Source organism: Delphinus delphis, chromosome 9 (assembly GCF_949987515.2).
Source record: "Delphinus delphis chromosome 9, mDelDel1.2, whole genome shotgun sequence".
Classification (NCBI taxonomy): Eukaryota; Metazoa; Chordata; class Mammalia; order Artiodactyla; family Delphinidae; genus Delphinus; species Delphinus delphis.
The window spans coordinates 100,279,432-100,298,219 of NC_082691.1; the positions used below are offsets into that span (position 1 = coordinate 100,279,432).

General features: G+C 48.5%; 1 long non-coding RNA gene and 1 other non-coding gene across 2 annotated transcripts; both read right to left on the reverse strand.

The window, feature by feature from the left end:
* Positions 1–1,705: 1,705 nt before the first annotated feature.
* LOC132430808 (uncharacterized) lies at positions 1,706–10,581 on the reverse strand. Its single transcript, XR_009520570.1, has 3 exons — positions 10,312–10,581; positions 5,256–5,712; positions 1,706–2,176 (listed from the first exon to the last, which is right to left on the reverse strand). It is a non-coding gene; the product is annotated as an uncharacterized lncRNA (long non-coding RNA).
* TRNAC-GCA (transfer RNA cysteine (anticodon GCA)) lies at positions 5,155–5,226 on the reverse strand. Its single transcript has one exon. It is a non-coding gene; the product is annotated as a tRNA-Cys (tRNA).
* Positions 10,582–18,788: the final 8,207 nt, after the last annotated feature.

Below are 18,788 nucleotides of genomic sequence, written 5' to 3' on the forward strand. Positions count from 1 at the left end.
GATAGAAGATAACTCTACAAAACAACTGGATCTCTATTTTGTGTCCCATCCTACTGAGTGGCAGAAATTTAATGAGTCAACCTCAGGACTCCCCCAACGCCCCCGCACCCTGTGTCACACCTAAGTCCTGAAAGGACTTTCCGAGTACCACAGTGCTGGGGGGTGCGGTGGGCATCTGGTCCTCCATGTCGTCTTGACCACATTGTGACCTTCCGATCCCACGCTGGTCCCCGCTGTGTCTCCTCCCAGGTTCCCTGGCTCTCCCGGCCACGCCCATGCCACGCCCCCCTGCTGGCACAGAGTGGGTGCCGATCTTTATTCCCCGAATCCCCCAGCACCCACACTGTTGGAATCGGAAAGCTGAGTACTGACAACATGCATTCTACAGGGTCATCCCTTCTCTGTGTTGTTAAAGGCACAAAACCTCCCCGGCTGGATGGGGGATGGGGGAGAGCATCTTTCGAGGGCAGGAAACCTTGGTTACCAGCTGTGTTAAGACCCAGCTTCCTAACTGGTCTGGGGGCTGGTTTAAATCCTATAATGCAGCCCCAAAAGTAAGGCGGTTAGATAATTCCCTGGCAATAACGAGGGAAAGTTTCCACATCCTCATTCTTGCTGGTTACACAGAAGGGGTGCAATACCAGGAGGCCCAGCAAAGGGAAATTTGGGATAATTCCCAGTAAAGGGAAGCTTGGGATAGTTAAAGGGGGCACCCAGATTTGAACCAGCAACCTCTTGAACTGCAGTCAAATGCTCTAGCCCTGAGCTACACCCCCTGCTGGAATATCATTTCTCCTCAGAACTTCTCACTTTGGTAGTCACACCACAGACACCTGTGATAACTTTAAGACCTGATGTTTATCGAGCACTTATAATGTGCTAGATAAACTGTTCTAAGACTTTCATATACTGTATCTGATTTTAAAAATTATTGTGTTAGTGCTATGTCCACCGCCACCCTCATCATGGGTGACAATGACACAGGGGATTGAAGCAAATTGCCCTAAATCACAAAGCCAAAGTGACAGAACAAGAGTTAAAGGACCACCACTGTATCTCGCCTCGACTCAGCTGCCCTTGAGGGTGGGTCTCAGGGCCTTGCTGCCTCAGGGCCAAGCCTTCACCCCGCCCTGTGACCCCAGCAGTCCCTCTCCCCCACCTCCCTGCAAACGCTCCCCCTTTTCTAATGGGTGTGTTAGGGAGGGGACCTAACCCAGCGCCTTGAGAGGACCCACCAGAGGCTTCTGGGAGTCAGATGGCTTGAACTGAAGTTTCCTAAATTTATGAATGAATTAGGTTTTTTACGAGTAGCGCTTTCATATGGCACAGAATTGAAAATGTACGAAACAGCAACCAGAGAAAAACCGACTCCATCCCATCTCTGTCTCTCAGCCACTACACAACGAGTTTACTGGTTTCTTGTTGTGTGTACACCTTTGAAAGGGAACATTTTTTTCTTAGTGCCCCAGGGCTAACTTAATTTTAGTTTATTGTACTGCTTGTATCTGTATACAAATGTGTACACAAAACTGGATGTAAATGCTTCCTACTCACAGTTGTATACACTATTAAGACAAAACAATTTTAGAAATCAATACAAACAAAATCACATACCCAATAACATTCAACTTCATAGCAATTCAGATGAAATCATTTTGCTGGAAGAGGCTCTTTGCAATGTGCTCGTGAAGCTGCTCGTGCCTGGAGACCCAGCTGTCCCCCAACTCCTCTGCTGTCTCTGCTAACACACCCAGTGACAGCCTCTCTCGGCCCAGATCCATCTCTCATAGGCTGAAGTTGTCACCAAACTCAGCGTTGGCTGCTCGCTGCTCAAAAGCCAATAATCAAGAGGCAAGTGTCAGTAGAAACGAAAAACGCTTTAATCAGAAAAGCCCGCTATCTGGGGAGAAGGTGAACTCATGTCCCAAGACCAACTGCAAAGATTCTGCTCAGCCATGACAGTTTTTAAAGGGAAAAATGGGGAAGAATTTCAGTGAACCATCGAGGCAGGAGGTCAGGCTCTGCATCCTTCTCCATTGCTTGCTGGCTGGCTGCCTCTCTCTGCAGACGTTATCTTGCTTGTGTGATCTGCCTGCAGGATTGCGAAGGGGGCTGTTGCGGGTAGAGAGCTGGTCATTCCTTAACTACTTAATTCTTCCTTCTTCCTTCTTTTAATCTAGGAAAAGACTCAACAGGTTACACAAGGCATGGTGTGCACTCAGGAGAGCTCAAGTCGGGAGTTAGGTTAAATTGCCTAGTCATCTCGTTCCTATAATTAGGTTCTTTAAGGTTGGAGGGGCACAGAAATGGACAAACAGTTAAGGGGCAAAAGAGCTGCTTTCAAAGTCTGCCTCTGTTCTTCTGTCATCACAGTGTTACAGCACGGTGTGGTGACAATGTGGTCATAAACCCGGGCACACGCCAGCACTGGGCTCTAGATTAAAAGATGGCCCTGCAAACCGGCCACAGTTAAACGGTTAAGATTGTGATTAAAGTATGAATAGATTCCTAGGCAAACTCAAGAACCACTGAGAAGCACTGACCGCTGTCCCTTTCATGCCTGGGCACATTTGGGCTGCCCACAAGGGTCGGGACCAGGCCTCAAAGGTTTTGATTTCTAAATCAGAATCTAAACCTCAGGCCTCCCCAGGAGCACAGCCGCCCTCCCTTCATTTTCTCCTCCCCTCTGTCCAACCTCTCCACCAGCTCCTTTCTGAGGAGCACCCCCATCCCGGGGAACACATGTTGTTGGTAAGCTGAGTAGCTACAAAGTCTTGTTAGGTAGGGTCACATAAGTCTGTCCCTGGGGATGGTTCTGCTTTCAGGTCTGTAGTCCCAGCATCCAGTTCATGGAATCAAAGTGAAGCTTTGGAAGTTCATTTTGTCCAAGGTGAAACACCTGACTTATTGCAAAGGCTGTTATAAACTCCATTTAAGACTTCAATAGAAGATAGAACTCTTTGTTTTTGCAGTAATAATACAAGAATGAAATTTTCGGAGCACAGCATTGTAATATAAACCATGTTCTTAGCAAGGAAGCCATCAGTAAGTTCTAAGCAAATTAAGCAGAAATGTCGCTGGCACTGTGGCACACACATAATTCACAAGTGCATCCGAACAAGCTGTGGTTTTCTACCAACTCATATAAAAGCTGAATTGGGGGCTTCCCTGGTGGCGCAGTGGTTGAGAGTCCGCCTGCCGATGCAGGGGACACGGGTTCGTGCCCCGGTCCGGGAAGATCCCACATGCCGCGGAGTGGGTAGGCCCGTGAGCCATGGCCGCTGAGCCTGCGCGTCCGGAGCCTGTGCTCCGCAACGGGAGGGGCCACAACAGTGAGAGGCCCGTGTACCGAAAAAAAAAAAAAAAAAAAGCTGAATTGGTTTTTTGTTTAAGTTTTTTTTTTTTTTTTTTTGCATTACGCGGGCCTCTCACTGTTGTGGCTTCTCCCGTTGCGGAGCACAGGCTCCAGACGCGCAGGCTCAGGGGCCATGGCTCACGGGCCCAGCCGCTCTATGGCATGTGGGATCCTCCCAAACCGGGGCACGAACCCGTGTCCCCTGCATCGGCAGGCGGACTCTCAACCATTGCGCCACCAGGGAAGCCATTGTTTAAGTTTTTAAAAAACTAAATTACTTTTGTGACACAGCTGATTTAATACAAGAAAATATTTCATGATGGCAGTATGTATAAGAAAGTACAAATAGCTACTGAATAGAATTATTTTGTAGGTCCACCAATATAATCAGTCTCTTAAAACACATCTGTCCCCAATACCACTAAGATTTTAGAAATGTTTAAACCTTTGAAGAACTACTTTGTGAATTAACCTAAGTGTCCTGCAATGGCATTGGTATTAAACTTTTCTTTTTGTAAAAATGTGCACCAAAAATTGTTGTTGTGTTTTGCACAAACCTGTTGGAAATCTTTAATCAAAGTTTTCAACAAACGGTGTGCCCCAAAACTTCAGCTTTTGAAAACTTTAGAGAGTTGCAATAAATGAAAACAAAATTTGCAAACAGGAAGATATTGAAATGTATTCTTGCAAAAGCAAGAGAGAAACTGAACAAGTTAAACAATAAAATTTCACGTGCTGTACAGGATTTAATTCTGAATTTCTAAAATTGCATTTGCGATATCTCTAAGGAGTCTTTGGCTGAAGCTCCTCATTTAAATTGGGTAATTTACATTCTGTACCTGAAGGGAATGAAATTTTCAAAGCTTATGATTTTGCAGCATCTAAATTTGGTGAAATATTCCAAAGAATCATACTCATTTCAAGAGCTTTGTCTTATAAATATTTTTGTGGAAGAAACGTACTTTGAATGGAAGCAAAAAGAGAATGTGAAAATTTTGTGGCTAAAATGTTTACATATTGCAATACAAAAAAATTACAACTGAGAATACTTTTTAAAAATGCTTTTTGGTTGTTTAAAACTTTTTCTTTTGTTTCATGGCCACACCACACAACATGCAGGATCTCAGTCCCTTCATCAGGGATCAAACCCATGCCCCTTACAGGGAAACTACAGTATCCCAACCACTAGGCCACCAGGGAGGTCCCACAGGGTGCCTTTCAATTAGCATACTTTAAGCTTACCAGTTACTTTAGCACCTGGATCAGAGGTATTTTCATTAAACATATTTTGGTCTACAGAAAAAAGTCACTTGAAAGTGGCTGTCCAGGGACCTGGAAATCTGTGGGTCTCCTACGCCTCCCCAGAGCCGTCCGCAGACCCCAGTCTTGCTTCTGTCCTGTGCCGAGCAGCCCTCATTGCTTCTGGCTGACACCCCTTGTGCTGATGAGAAAAGGTGGGGTGATGGTGGTGCTGGGACCAGAACCCCAACTTCTTACTCCTCCCTGGGGCTCCTTCCATCTACCACACTCTGGCGAGCAGCAGGACCCTCCTGGGGCCCTGACAGCATCCTGCTCCCCCCATTTCCTTGAAAAGTGCAAGAAGCCAATGAGGCTTCCCACACTGTGGACCTCTCCACAATCCATAGGTGGCTGTTCCGGGTGGAACATCTCCAGATGGGAAAGAGTCAGCGGGTGTTGTTCTCAGTGTGGAGGGGTGCTGGAACTACAGGGACCCAAGGAAGGAAGGCCATGGGCCTCAGGCTTGCTGAAGCCTGGAAATTCCAAAATGCTACGTGGGCAGGGGGCACCCGGATTCGAACCGGAGACCTCTTGATCTGCAGTCAAATGCTCTACCCCTGAGCTATACCCCCTGACACAGCTAAATCGTCTCAACTCACACCTTTATAGCCGTGCAGCCACACCCAGGCCCTGCCGACCGTCGTAGCCTCTGCCTTGGGTTTTGCTGCCTATGGTCGCTCCAGGCGGGCCTTCCTGCTCAGAACTCCAACCGGTTTTCCTCCCCAGGTTCGGTGGGACGATTGATTTGGTCACAGTCCTCTGCCCACAGCCGGAGGTGGTAGAGGTTCAGGGCCCCTCTTGTTGCCTGGAGAAGACCCAGGCCGCCCGGAGGGAGACTTCTCAGCGCGCCAAGCTCCCGCCTGAGCCCGGGCCGCCTCGTTGCTTCTGCTCCATCTGCCCTTTTCCGGCTTTTGGTCTCGTCGTCCTCCTCCTCGTCTTCGCCGCCTCTCTCTCCTCTTCCCACCGCTCTGATGCCCCTCGCGGCTCTGCTCCCCTAACCGCGCAGACCTTAGCTAGTCTGCCAGCTGCACCAAGCAGTGTCCTTTTCGAACTCCTTCCTTGAGAGGTAAACGGAAGGCCAGGCCTAGTAAATAAAAGGGGAACCGTTTATTTCCAAAAATGAAATAGGTGACGGTAGCTAAGAAAACTGCGAAAGTAATAACAGAAGCGACACTGGAGGACTTTTCCACTGTAAATATTAGAACATCTACTAAAACAGCGCAAGGCAGCCAGACCTGGGAGAACACCACAGTATATGTACCCACGTAATAAAAGATCATCGCGAGTGCCTCCCGAGCGCTGAGGACGTCCACAGCCCTCTGGGAGCGGGCTGTGATTGCTACCCCAGGGGCACAGCGGAGGAACCCGAGGGGGGCAGGATGCGAAATAAGCTGTCGGGGCTTACTTAACCACACACTTAACCACGGCGTTTTACTGCCCCGACGTAGAGCAGTCACGAATTCAGACGGGAAAGGAAAGGTTATTTACATAAATCAAGCTAGGAGAGTTTAATTGGCCATTTGGGAAAAATAATTAAAGTAGCAACTAAACTTCTTTTTGTATATCAAAATACAGTCCAAGTGGATTAAAGCACTGTGTATAACAAAACCGAACATAAAGTATGAGAGAATATAAATGAATATCTAACTAATTTCTGAACAGCAGGGAAGGCATGGAAGAAATCCGAACAGAAAATGTCAGTAGTTATTTAAACATTAAGAGTTTAGGAATATGAACAAAATTGAAAGGTTAATAGCAAGTTGGGATTATAGCAAATTTCCATCATTTACGACAGACAAAATGCTGCAAATAAATATCCTTAATATGTAAAGGCTCCACTTAGGCCATCAAGGATGTGCTCAATCTCAGTAAATCAGGGTAAATTTTAGGAAGACCAAAGAAATGCAAATTAAAACATAACATTTTTCACCTATCAAATTAGGAAAACAATTAAAACAGTAATTATCATATTAGTACTGTAAATTGGGACTGTAAATTGGTACAATCTTTCTTGAGGGGAAGGGCAGTGTAAAACCAGAGATTATTTTAAATAATTAATTCCCTTTGACTTGGTAGTAATTCCATTTCTTGGAATCCATCCTTAGAAAATGTCTGAAATATGAACAAATGTTGGCTCAAAGATATGTAAGCCCTCTTAAGTGTTATTTAAAATATTTAAACATGCCTAATACTAGAGAGGTAGTTAAGGGAAGTATGCTAGATCTCCAGTGATCAAAAACTACTGGGACTTCCCTGGCAGGGTAGTGATTAGGACTCCTTGGCTTCCACTGCAGGGGGTGTGGGTTCGATCCCTGGTGGGGGAAATAAGGTCCTGCAAGCTATTTAAATGTTTCGTATAATTCACAAGAAAATGTGAATTACATGCTAAGTCATGGTTCTTAATCCTGATCTTATTAGAACCTTCTAGGGAGGTTTAAAAAGGTTTAAAAAACCCTAATGCAGGGAGGAGGGGGGCAGCTAGTTGAGAGACAAGGACACTGGTGTCTTTTAAAACCAGGTGATTCTGTGTTAAATGACAGAGAGCATTATTTCAAATGTAAAAAGTTCCAGTAATGTATTATTTTCATAAACTACTTAGAAATGTAAAAAAAAAAAAAAATTAAGGACCTGGTAAAAGCACCTCTGAATCCAAATCGGGACCTCTTAACTTATAGTCAGACGCTCTCCTCGGGCCACACCCTCAAAAGACCAGTCCCTTCTCGTGGGCCTCCTTCCCCTCCGAGCCACTCCCAAGACTCCATCAAGCCAGGACTCCACTTGCCCTGGCCTTTCAGGAAGCAGACCTACCTGCTAGGAAGCCCAAGTCGCTGGACCTGCTGACATCACTGTTCCTCTCGCCAATGCATTTAAATTTGTATTGTTTGCTCCATGGCATAAAGAGGAGGACTAAAAATGGGGGGATTAGGGATGATTTTAAAACTTTCTTCTTCAAACTTTCTATATCCTCCAAATTTTCTGTAATATATTACTTTCAAAATCAGAAAAAACAATATTACAAATTTAAGCATATTCCCTTCTAGTAATTGCAAGCAATACCATTTACTATGATATAATTAATAAATAATTGCTTTAAGACAAAAAGAACCAGTGGAAGAGTCATTTGGGAAATATGCATTATAATTTACATATAAGCCACTTAAGCTTTTATAAGGAATAATTATTTCCATTTTGCAGGTGAGGATGCAGCTTCAGAAAGTTTCTAAGACACTCAGTTTCAAGACCACTTGGTCCAAGTTCAGGGCTGTTACAATACCACACCTCTTCCATTCTTTTGTGGTAAAGGTTGGGTAACCGAAAGAATGTGAAGGTTGAATCACCCTCTGTAATCCCTCTGGGGATCTGTAAGAGTTACCACCACATCTGCCACATCCCCTCCATGTTAGGCTGGGTGTCAATCTAAGATACTGATAATGGTTCCAATATGCTGAGTGTTTACTACTCTGGAGGCATTTCATGTACCTCCTCTCATTTAATCTTCCCTTTGAGGTAGGTACAATTATTATCTCTTATGAAGTAGCTCAGATTATCCCCATTTTGTAGATGAAGAAACAGAGCTTGGAAGGGTTAACTTTCATTCAGTCATTCAACAAACAGGAAGCACCCACTGTGTTCCAGGTTCTAGCCTGGCACTGAGGGCTCAGCAGTGAACAGGCAAACGAGGTCCTTGCTTTCACGGAGCTTATATTCTGAGAGGTTAGGGGGACAGACAGGAAAACAAACAAATGAACAAGATCATCACAGACACTGAAAATAAAGCAGGTTGATGTGATGGAGGACGACGCGGGTGAGATGGGGTCGTCAGGGAAGTGACAATAGGAGCTGAAGTCTGAATGGTAAGAAGCCAGTGTGTAAAAACCTGGATGCAGAGCATTCCGGGCTGTGGGTAGAGACCGCCAAGGCCCTAAAAGGGAGCTGGCTTGGCAGGATGGATGCAGGAGCGTGAACAGTGCAAAGGGACAGAACAAGACAGAGATGTGCGCAGAGGTCAGTGAGGTGGGGCAGGGGCAGCTTAGAGAGGGCCTTGAAAGTCTTGGTCGGGGGAGGGGTGGAGCCTGCCCTGACCGCAGGTCTGTCTCCCCCGTGTCCGGGGCCACCACTTCGGAGGCCTTCCTGGAGGGCCCTGCAGTGGGCTTGGTACAGAGCCTGTCCCCTCTGGCCTGTCCTACTGAGACAGGCTTCCGCAGTCAGTCTCTGTGCCCACGTGTTTAGGTTTGTTATTGCTCACCCAGGCGGCCTGGTTCCGGCCCTCACGGGGGTGACCTTCCAGGGGAGGCACACGTGAGACTGACACACTGTGACTCAGGCACTTCCTCAGATACCATTGGGATGGGTGTCATGAGCCCGTTAAACAAGGCAGGGTGACCCTCATCTGCGGGGTTTGGGAGGGCTTCTCGGAGGCAGTGACATTTCCACAACACCTTGCAGGAGGAGGGGACGGGAGGTGGAGATGGGTGGCCCAGGAGGACAGGGTGGGGGGCAGAGTCTGAGCCAGGAGAGTGGAGAGAAGGCCAGGGCCCCCGAGTCAAGGGAGACAGCCTCTTGTGGGTTGGACAGCGTCCGCTCAAATCCACGTCCTTTCAGGAACCTCCGATGTGGCATGATCTGGAAGTAGGGTCATTGCAGATAGTTAAGTTAGGATGAGGTGGTTCAGAATTAGGGTGCGTCCTTCATCTAATATGACTATTGTCCTTAGAGGAAGAGAAGAGACATAGAGATAGAGACACAAGGGAAACACCACGTGAGGATGGAGGCAGACACTGGAGTGATGCGTCCACAAGTGAAGGGACACAGAGGGTTGCCGGCAACAGAGCGAGGCGTGCAACAGGGTCTCCAGTAAGAGCCAACCCTAACGCCGCCTTGATTGTGGACTTTTTTAGCCAATAAACTTCTGTTATGTGAAGCCACCCAGTTTCTGGTATTTCGTGACGCAGCCCTAGGAAACCAATACACTGCCCAAGATAGGGCTGGAGAGGCAGGCAGGGCCCCGGTGGGCCCTGATGCGATTTTGGATTTTACCCGAAGAGCAAAAGAGGACCCGCATTTTCAAAGGATCCCTCTGGCTGCCTAATGTTCCGGAAGCGTTGACATCCACTGAGAGTCAGTCCCATAGTATGACCCAGGGCACTGTCGCAAAGCCACTGCCTGCCTGGTCATCACTCACACGGAACCCCATGTTGCCCCTTAAATGCCAGGCGATTCTCAACCCCTCCCCCTCCCCACAAGAGACCACCTTCCCAGTTGGCAGCTCTGCCTGCGGGTACCCTACCTACGTCCCACAGAGAACAAGGTAAGCCCGTGGCCCTTCTGGAAAACGGTTTGGCAACAGGCATCAAAAGGCCTTAAAAAAAAAAAAAAAGGCCTATACCCTTTGACAGGGCAATTCCAACTCTTGAAATAACTATAGACATATTTGAAAATGTATCAAGAAACAACAGGTCGAGCCCATCGTCAGGACGCTTCTCAAGGTCCGCCTCCGCGTGGTGTAGAGCTTAACCGACTCGAGCAGTGCCACGCGGGAAAGGGTTTGCATCCCTAAAGCTCGGGTCAATTCCAGGGGCCACCCCTTCCTTCTCGGTCCCCGCGGCTCGTTGGGATTTCCCTTTAAGTCTTCTCCTCGGAGCGGCTTTGGGCCTTACGGGTGGGGCACGTCTCGGCGCTCCCGCTCTCCGCAGAGCCCCGAGGTCCGCTCTGCACCCACGGGTTCCCAGCAACAGGATCCGCACAAAGAACGCGCCCGCGACGGGTCGGGGGACGGGGCCGGCCAGGCGTGCGATAAAACAAGAAAACCAGAGCGGCTTCGGCCCCAGAGGGATGGTCTCGGGGCGTGCAAGGACGGCGCCGGGCCGCCCGCTCGGCAGAGAGGCCTGGCGCGCCTTGCAGAAGCGCCCGCGCCGCAGAACCCCGGCTTCGGGCACAGGCCCTTCCTGGGCGCGCGACGACGGGCCCCCGCCACCACCGAGAGGCCCCGCGTTCCTAGAGCGGCCGCGGGCGGCCAGGTGCGGCGCGGCGGCCTCCGGGCCTCCCGGCTCCGGCCGCCAGGGGGCAGCACGGCACGGCCGCGGCCCCACGTGGCGCGGGCGCTCGAGCGAGGCCCAGGACCCGGCGTCCGGCCAGCGCGCGCCTCAGCTGGTTCGGCCGGTAGGTGAGGGGAGGCTCGGCTGAGGAAATTGAAAAAATTCAGCTCGCTATAAATTAAATTTACAAGATGACATACATTTATTTAAAACGTAAATATATAAATCTATAGAAATCCAAGTTTTAATTTAAAAAAAGATTTTTTATTAAGGCCTAGCTCCATCATCCTGCAGCACCGCTTACAGAGCGCCTGGGAGACAGACGCTGTCCGTCCCCATTTCACAGGTGCTGACTTGGGGCCCCGATCTTTGAGGGAGTCATGAAGTCTCAAGAAGAGACGGAGCTGGGGTTCAGCGAGGGAGGCTGAGGACGGGCATGGCAGTTCCCTGGGAGCCGGGAAGGACTCTAAGGATCCCCAAGGAAGTCTTCAAGGGTTTGGGGGCCTGGGGTTGGGAGAGGACTCTACCCAGGGGGTCCATGTGCCACCGCCGCTGTAGAGGGCAGGAGGGCACAGGGGGCCAAGGCCATCTAAAATGAGAGGAAGCCAAGAGTCGCTGCTGTCCTGTGCAAACAGAGGAGTGACGATCTGACAGCTCTGACAGCCAGCAAGGGTGGGAGGGCTCGCTGGATGCAGGGGAGATGCCAACTGCTCCATTCCCTTGCAGTCTAGCTCTGCTGCCTGCCTACCCTTGGACTCCATAGCTGGGAGCTGGGTGGCCGTCCTTCAAAGGGCAGGGCAGCCCAGAAGGATTTCTGTCATCACCCCAGCCACCCAGCAAATGTGGTTAAGAGGATCTGGCAGTGACCTGGGGACTCTACCTATTATTTGGGCTGAGATATCGGAGGGAATGATAAAGTATGTTTTCTATGCCATCTTTTAAAGGTTTGGATTAGCTTTAATGAGGAAAATCATCTGCAGCCCAAATGGACAGAGATTTGGGGTTTTGCTTGTTTCTCTTTCCTGCACATTTTCATCTGTGTCTGATTTCCCTGTTCATTTAAGGTGAGTGCCTCACCTGGGCCAGACCCGGGTACCAGATGCTGGAGCAAGCACAGAGATGACCTGAAGCCTGCCCTTGAGAATGTCAAGCACACATGCCGTCAAGGGCCCACGCCAGGCACGCACGGAGCCCAGGACAGCCTGGAGGAGGGAGACCCTCAAAGCATCTCACAGCCATGATGTGTGGCCAAGGGTCCTGGGGGCTGTAACTTGGCGTGATGATCCCTCGTCTCCACAGTGTAAGTGTTTGCTGTAAAAATAACTTCTGTAATCCTGGCAGCTTCTGCCAGGGCCTTTCTGGACATCTGTGCTGCTACTTCCTTCTGCCTTCCAGGGATTCTTGGTGGGTGTCATTTCTCTAGACTTCACTGGGACTCGCCATATAACCTGCTATGAACATCTGCCTGGTAATGTAGAGGTTATAGAGAATAGAGATGCACGTACACCCTAAAAGGAAGAAATAAACTTAAACCCTGTGCCCTGTCAAAGGTGTAAGCATGGAATGTGTCAATGGATAAATTAAACCCACAGAGTTTGGATTGAGACTGGGAAACATTGACGCAAGGGAGAAGGGTGGGCAGGACTTGCCCAGGGCAGGGGGTGGGGTTTGAAGCAGCTTCCTCTTCAGAAACCCCTCTGGGCAGCCCCCGGGGCCGGGAGGGCTGAGCAGGTGGGTTTAGCCGCTTCCCCTCCCACCCCAACCCCAGCCCCTCTGCCTCTGATTATTTTACATATTTAGATTCTGAAAATGGTTTTATTTAAACAAGGGATTCTGGGGTTAAAAACAAAATCTTGAAAACCCTGACAGATGAAGGGCAGAAAGTTTGGCGGATCATTATAAATTTGATGAAGATTTTGTGTCCTGACTCTGAAAGAGATTCTAAAATATAGGACTATAGATTTAGTTTCTACAGAGAGGTGATGAACTCTTCCAGACAACCCAGTTAATCTCACAGGTATGGAGATGGTTAAAAGTCCTCATACTGGGTGGCAGATGAATTTCTTCTGGTACATTTACAGATGAGACTTAATACTTCCTCTTGGAGAAATAACAGGCTCATTCAATTCTGAGATAAGTTCTTATTCTTTGGAACTCAGAAGTTCCCTTTACAGTAAGAAAAAAACAACAGTGCTACTTTCATTTGGGGGAAAAGGGTTTTAAATTAAATTCTGAAATTCAGTTATATGACAATAACATACTAATGCGAGTTAATCCTTTTGGTAAAATGAACACCCAAGCATGTTTGTACGCAGTTTAGTTTATGCTTGTTCCAAGACTCTGCAGAGCTGGCACAGATTTGGGCAAGAAAAATGTGTCTATTTCTTCTCAGTATGTCTACCATTTGAATAAATATACTAGGGGCTGGCGTTATTTGGATACTGACTTGCTCTTTCAGTAGTACTCTGAAACATTTGAGGGTTTTTTTTTCCAAACTTATTTCGAGATGTATCACAAACCTTTGGCTTGGTAAGGCATTGGTTAATTCAGGATAAGCTAAAGTGGGAAATGAATAATAATTTTAGTTGGACATTTGTTATTATTAAATTGTTTAGGGGGTAGCTTTGCAAACCAACTTACTGCCTTTACTTTTGGACAAAATTAATGGGGCCAGTTTCAGTGATGACGATCAACCCACATAAGATTATACACACCTAAAATTTTTATCTTAGATTTTAGAATCTGTATAATTGACCTGCAGAAAATTTGGTCATGGAACTATGGTTCTTGGATCATACCTTCAGTGGAAGAATGGCAAATGTCATGCTTCATAACCTGTTTAATTTTCTTAATTGAATCAAACTTAAATCCAATCAATTTCAATCCTTTGAGGGCGTATCTTTAGTATTTGTGTATCTGTAAACAAAGAACTGATTGAATGTAGTTCTTAAAAAGCTTTTATGCTTATTAGACTATACTGATTCTAAAAGGAAACAATTTGTTGTCCCGATATTCAGTATTTAAATAAAATTGCTAGTGAGGATAGAAATTTTCATTGGTACATTTTGTCACTAAAATTCAACTTTTCATTACCCTAGTTAATGGTCAGTAGTGATGCTCCTATCCTAACATACTCGAGTTATTTTGAGAACTTGTTTGTTATTTCATAAAGAGGAGCAGTGAGTTTCATTCATTGGTTGCGGTGGAAGGAATGGTGAGAACCCAAGAGGTAGCACAAGCCTAAAGGATTTGAGTCACGGCGTGAGCACTGTTTTATTGGAGAGCAGGTGCATCGTCCGTATGAAAATCTTCACCCCGTTCCTTCTCTGACTGTTAAACAAATGGCTTCTTAGGTCCCAACATAGAAACAAACACAGAAAGGGAGCCCCTCGCCTTAACACATAAGCCTCTTCCCAAAGTCCCCACGGAAGAGAGGGGCTCGGTCTAAAATGGGGGCTGGCTTGATGCCCAGCCACCGGGGCGCGCAGCATCTATTCTCCCCGGTTAGGAGAGCCGGATGCTGTCCCAGGGTTGCCGGGCTGAGCTGGTCTGTCTGCCAGGTCCAGAACTTACACGCTGTGTCCATGGGAGAGTCAGAGCTGCAATTTGAGAAAAAGTACTGTTTTGCCTTCTTTATTAAGGATCCACGTAGAAGAAATTGGGAGGCAGTCTCCAACAGCAGTTAACAGCACACACGTGACGTTTAAATTCTGGCCGTGTGACCTTGGGCTAATCGCTTAACCTCTCCAAACTTCATTGTAAAAGGGTATATAATACCGATTTCACAGGTTGTCAAAAGAGAAAATGAAATGAAAGCATTTCCTTAGCACAGTGCCTGGAACATGGTAAGACCCAATGAATTATAGCGGTAATTATTATTATCCCTAATAAACTCAGGGCTAGGTCTGATTTCTGACCGGAAGTTTTCACGTAAGGCCACTCACTATCAGTAGTACTCGGTTTAACTTAGTTTTTTCTTTCTTTTTCCCTTCCTTCCTCCCTTCCTTCCTTCTTTCCTTCTTCCCTCCCTCTCTCCCTTCCTTTCTTTTCTTGCTTAGAAAACTTATTTTAGCCTGGAATTACCTTTGGTAGAAAATAGAAATAGAAGGGTTAGATTCTAGTATGCTTTAACTAAAAATATCCGTTTCAAAGAACCCAACTAGAAGTGGTCAGTGCAGAACCGATTTATCAAAAATTTAAATCTAGAAGTCCCCACTATGCCTGGGAAGCAGTAAGAGGCTTCAGCAGCTGCAGTGCTTTCCAGAAAGCTGGAGGAGAGGCCTTGGCCTGACTCACTGTTGCCCTGGCAACAGTAGGGCCTGGAGGCCTCCGTCCCTGATCCCTTAATCTGAGAAGCTGCCACAACATGGCCTCAGGAAAGGTCCCCACAGACACCTGGCTAAAGCTACCCTGTCTGAAAGGAGGGTCAGAGAAGAGATGGTGGCGTGATGGCTCTTCCTGCCCAGACAGTGGCCTGAAGGTCTCCGTCGCTTTCCAGACCCCAAAGGTTCAGTCTGGAGAATTAGGCCGCAGTCTCCACCAAATTTTAAGTGCTGTCAAGGCAGTGGAGGGTTTCCTAATCCTTTTGTGTTTCTCCATGGAGCCCAGTACAACGCTTTGCCCACGAGGGATGCCTAATAGATACGGGCGTCTGTAGGCCAGCCCCACGGCTGGCTGAGATGCCAGCCCCACGGCTCACTCCCTTCGCTGCCCCTGCCCGGGTGAGCGAGCCCGGCACCGACCACGCGCTCCTCCCCGTCTTCTTTTCTCCAGCTGCAAACACGGGCTCCACGACGCTACGGCCAAGGCCTCTAAAATTCTGTTTTACTATGTTCACGATTTTGGCAAATGTATGGCACAGAGCATGTTCTGCTCGGTATATTGGTTCCCCTAATTGTGTCTTAATTTTTAAAATCGGAGGGTAAAATGGAATAATTTGAAAGAGGCTCTGACTTCTCTTTTGTCAGTAACCATTTGGGTTATTTGGTTATGTGGCCAAACACATGGGCTTTGGAGTCAAGACGACTTCAGATCTTGGCTCCACAGTGTGGTTGCTGTGTGACTCTGGGCCAACTTACCCCCTCTGGGCCTCAAGTTCTTCACCTATGAAATGAGCGTGCGGTGCACACATCTGAGCTGTGAAGCCTGCGAAGGTCCGTAAAGCCTTCAAAAGTAAGAAGCCTTCAATGAGTGGCAGTGACTCTCTTTGGCGCACGACTCCGTGGGGCCAATGGCAACTGACAGTTCAGGAGTTTGAAAGTCTGGCTTTCTAATTAAGGGCCCCCGGGGAAAGCGCCGTGAGGGTACGGGATGACCAGGAAGGCGGGTACTACCCACTGCAGATGCTGGCATGTGGCTGAGATGTGAGTTTTAACCCCTGTCTGCTCCGACTTCAAGACCAAGGGGTAGTTGTCTGCGTGATTTGACTTGAATGTCCTCACACCAAAGTAATCTGCCTCTGGCTGGTGGGGAAGTTGCCTTCTCAGAGCATCATTCTTTGGGGACACAACACTGGCCCCACGACCTGCCCGAACTTCTGCTTTTACCAAATTAAGCTGTCATTAGCCATAAGCTAACCTGAAACTAGCAAACTTTTACTCAGACCTTAGGATGTGCCCAAGTCTTTGCTACATATTTACTGCATTGTTATTAAGCCTCAGAACAATGGCTTATTGTCCCCAGTTAACGAATGAGGACACGGTCTGTTAATTAGCTTGTTCGAGGCCACACGACCATCATGTTTAAATCCACATCTGTTCGACTCCAGGGTCCGTCTATACTGTAGTGAGCCCCCGTTTGATGTTGGTCCGTGACCACTGGCAGAGATTACGGCAGATGGAGAGCGAGAATCACGATGGTGTTCGGGAGTCGGGAAAAGGGAGAGATGACTTGGAGCCCAGGGAGCTGGGCCGCGAAAGGAAAGGGCATGAAGGGGGTTCAAGCCAAGGGAGGTCGGGGCACAGAGGACCCCTGACAGCCCATAAGACGTACCAGTCTTTGACTATATTGAATCCTTTATAAACCAGATTTCCTAGGAAAAGAAAGGCTCACGGGCACGGTTCCCACAGACTCCACAGTTCTCTGAGGACGCCCTGGTACCAAAGGAAGTTACTCTCTGAGTTTCCGCCTTGGATTTCACCAGAAACTGCCACAGTCTCCCACTCAGGTCTGATCGCCCCCAGCACTCTCTGGTTCTCAAATTCCAGGACTAGTAAAGAGTTTGAGCAGCTGTGGCCTTCCACCAAGTATCTCCAAAATACCTCTGCTCACATCTCTTCGAGGCTTCACACATCCTGGCGTTCAAAAGAGCCATTTCCTCTGTCACGCGTCCAACCTCCAGCACCAGATGCATCGTCCTCGGACCTGTCCACCGACCACGGCTAGTTCCCCCCATACGTCTGACTATAGACTGTCCCCATCCCCATTGGCTGCAGCCTCCTGATACCCACTTGCACCCGTCTCTCTCCTGCTCAGCGATCGGCAATGGCATCTCCTACATGATCAGATTCAAACTCCACACTCTCCAGTCTCAGATCCGAGACTCCCCTGCACCCACGTCTACTCCCAGCCAGCTTGTTTTCTCTCCACAAGCCCTTTCTCCAGCTCAGTGGGTTTCATCAGTCACCGATCCCTGATTCAGTTGGGCCCACTTTCCACACTTCCGCCTTCGAGAATACCCGCAGCTGGAAGGCCTTCCCCATTCCTCTCATCTGTGAAATCCTCCAGCTCGGATCCCACCTCTGCACAGAAGCTACGCTGTGTCTATGCCGTGTCCTCCCGCGGTCGGCAGTGCATTTATCACGCGCTTGGCACTTAGGTGTTTCCTATAGGCAAACCTACCGACTTGCTCCTAGATCCGAATCTACTCTCCAGCCGGTTCCGCAGGTCAGGACCCAGAATGGCCTCCTCTCCAGCCCTTCACATCAGCCCGGCCCTCTAACCCTCCCTCTGGCTGCCGGCCCTGAGGCCTTTTAGAAAATTTCAGTGTAAACCTTTTAGAAAATTTTCCTTTTAGAAAATTTCAGTGTAAACCAACAAATCACATCCTTTCCAATAGGAGATCTTGGGCTATCGCTTCCCCTCTGTGCCTGACTTCATGCATCTTTATAAAGGAGGGCGTTGATGACCTACCTCAACAGCCCCTTCAAAGTCAGTAATGTAGCAACTGTGCCCTCTGAATTCCTAACCCCCTTTAAATATCTGTCCTCCCCTCTCCGCCCCCAGACTCACTACCTTCAGCAGCTCTTGGCTCTCAGGTGCTCTGCCGTCAGTTAGAAGTCTGGCCTCCCCAGTTCACATGGCTGAGCCGGGCACTCCGCTAGCCTCCATGAACTGCCTGAATTCTCTCTGGGTCACTGTCAAGACCAGGACAACAAGAGCAGATCGCTCTGTGGGCAACATAATTTGCCCACAGTTTCTTTTTCTGTGCCCCACTGGAGGGTGATTGGAAACGAATGAATACCTAGCAAAATGAGGGTGCACCGATGCAGTTAACAAGTCGAAGGAGAGTAACTGGGTGCAACATACAAATAAAAAGTGTTCTGACTGGTGCCTTTCCCGAAGATTGGCACCAGGTGCCTCCGCACCCCTTCCCTACGCCTCCCTACACGGCGGGCACGCCACCCCTCCACCAGCTGCTTTTCAAGCCAGGCAGCAGGGCTTCCTGGGCCTGCGGGAGGCACCCAGCTTCTGCTGCCGGTCTTCCCAGAGCCTTCCAAGCCTTTCACTCCCTCTCCTCCCTCCTGAACCCCACTGTCCTCCCGACACCAGGGCGCAGGGAGGATCTGCGCCGGGAGCTCCACCCTCCCGTGGGCTCATTCACCTGTGAGGCTGCTCAGGCCTGCCTCTCCTTTTCGGCTTTATAACGGCGGGATCTGCGCCCCCTTCACCACCCAACACGGGGGATGAGCACAGAAAAAGGACTCAACAGAACCTGTCCACTGACACTAGGCCCATGTACCTCGGCCACCTTCTCAAACCCGCCCCTTCAAAACCAAACAAAAACGGCAAACAGGAAACGCTCGTCTTTTAAAAATTACTCTATTATTATCAAATAGAACCACAGTATCCAAAATGTAATTATAAAGTTCTATCCCCTA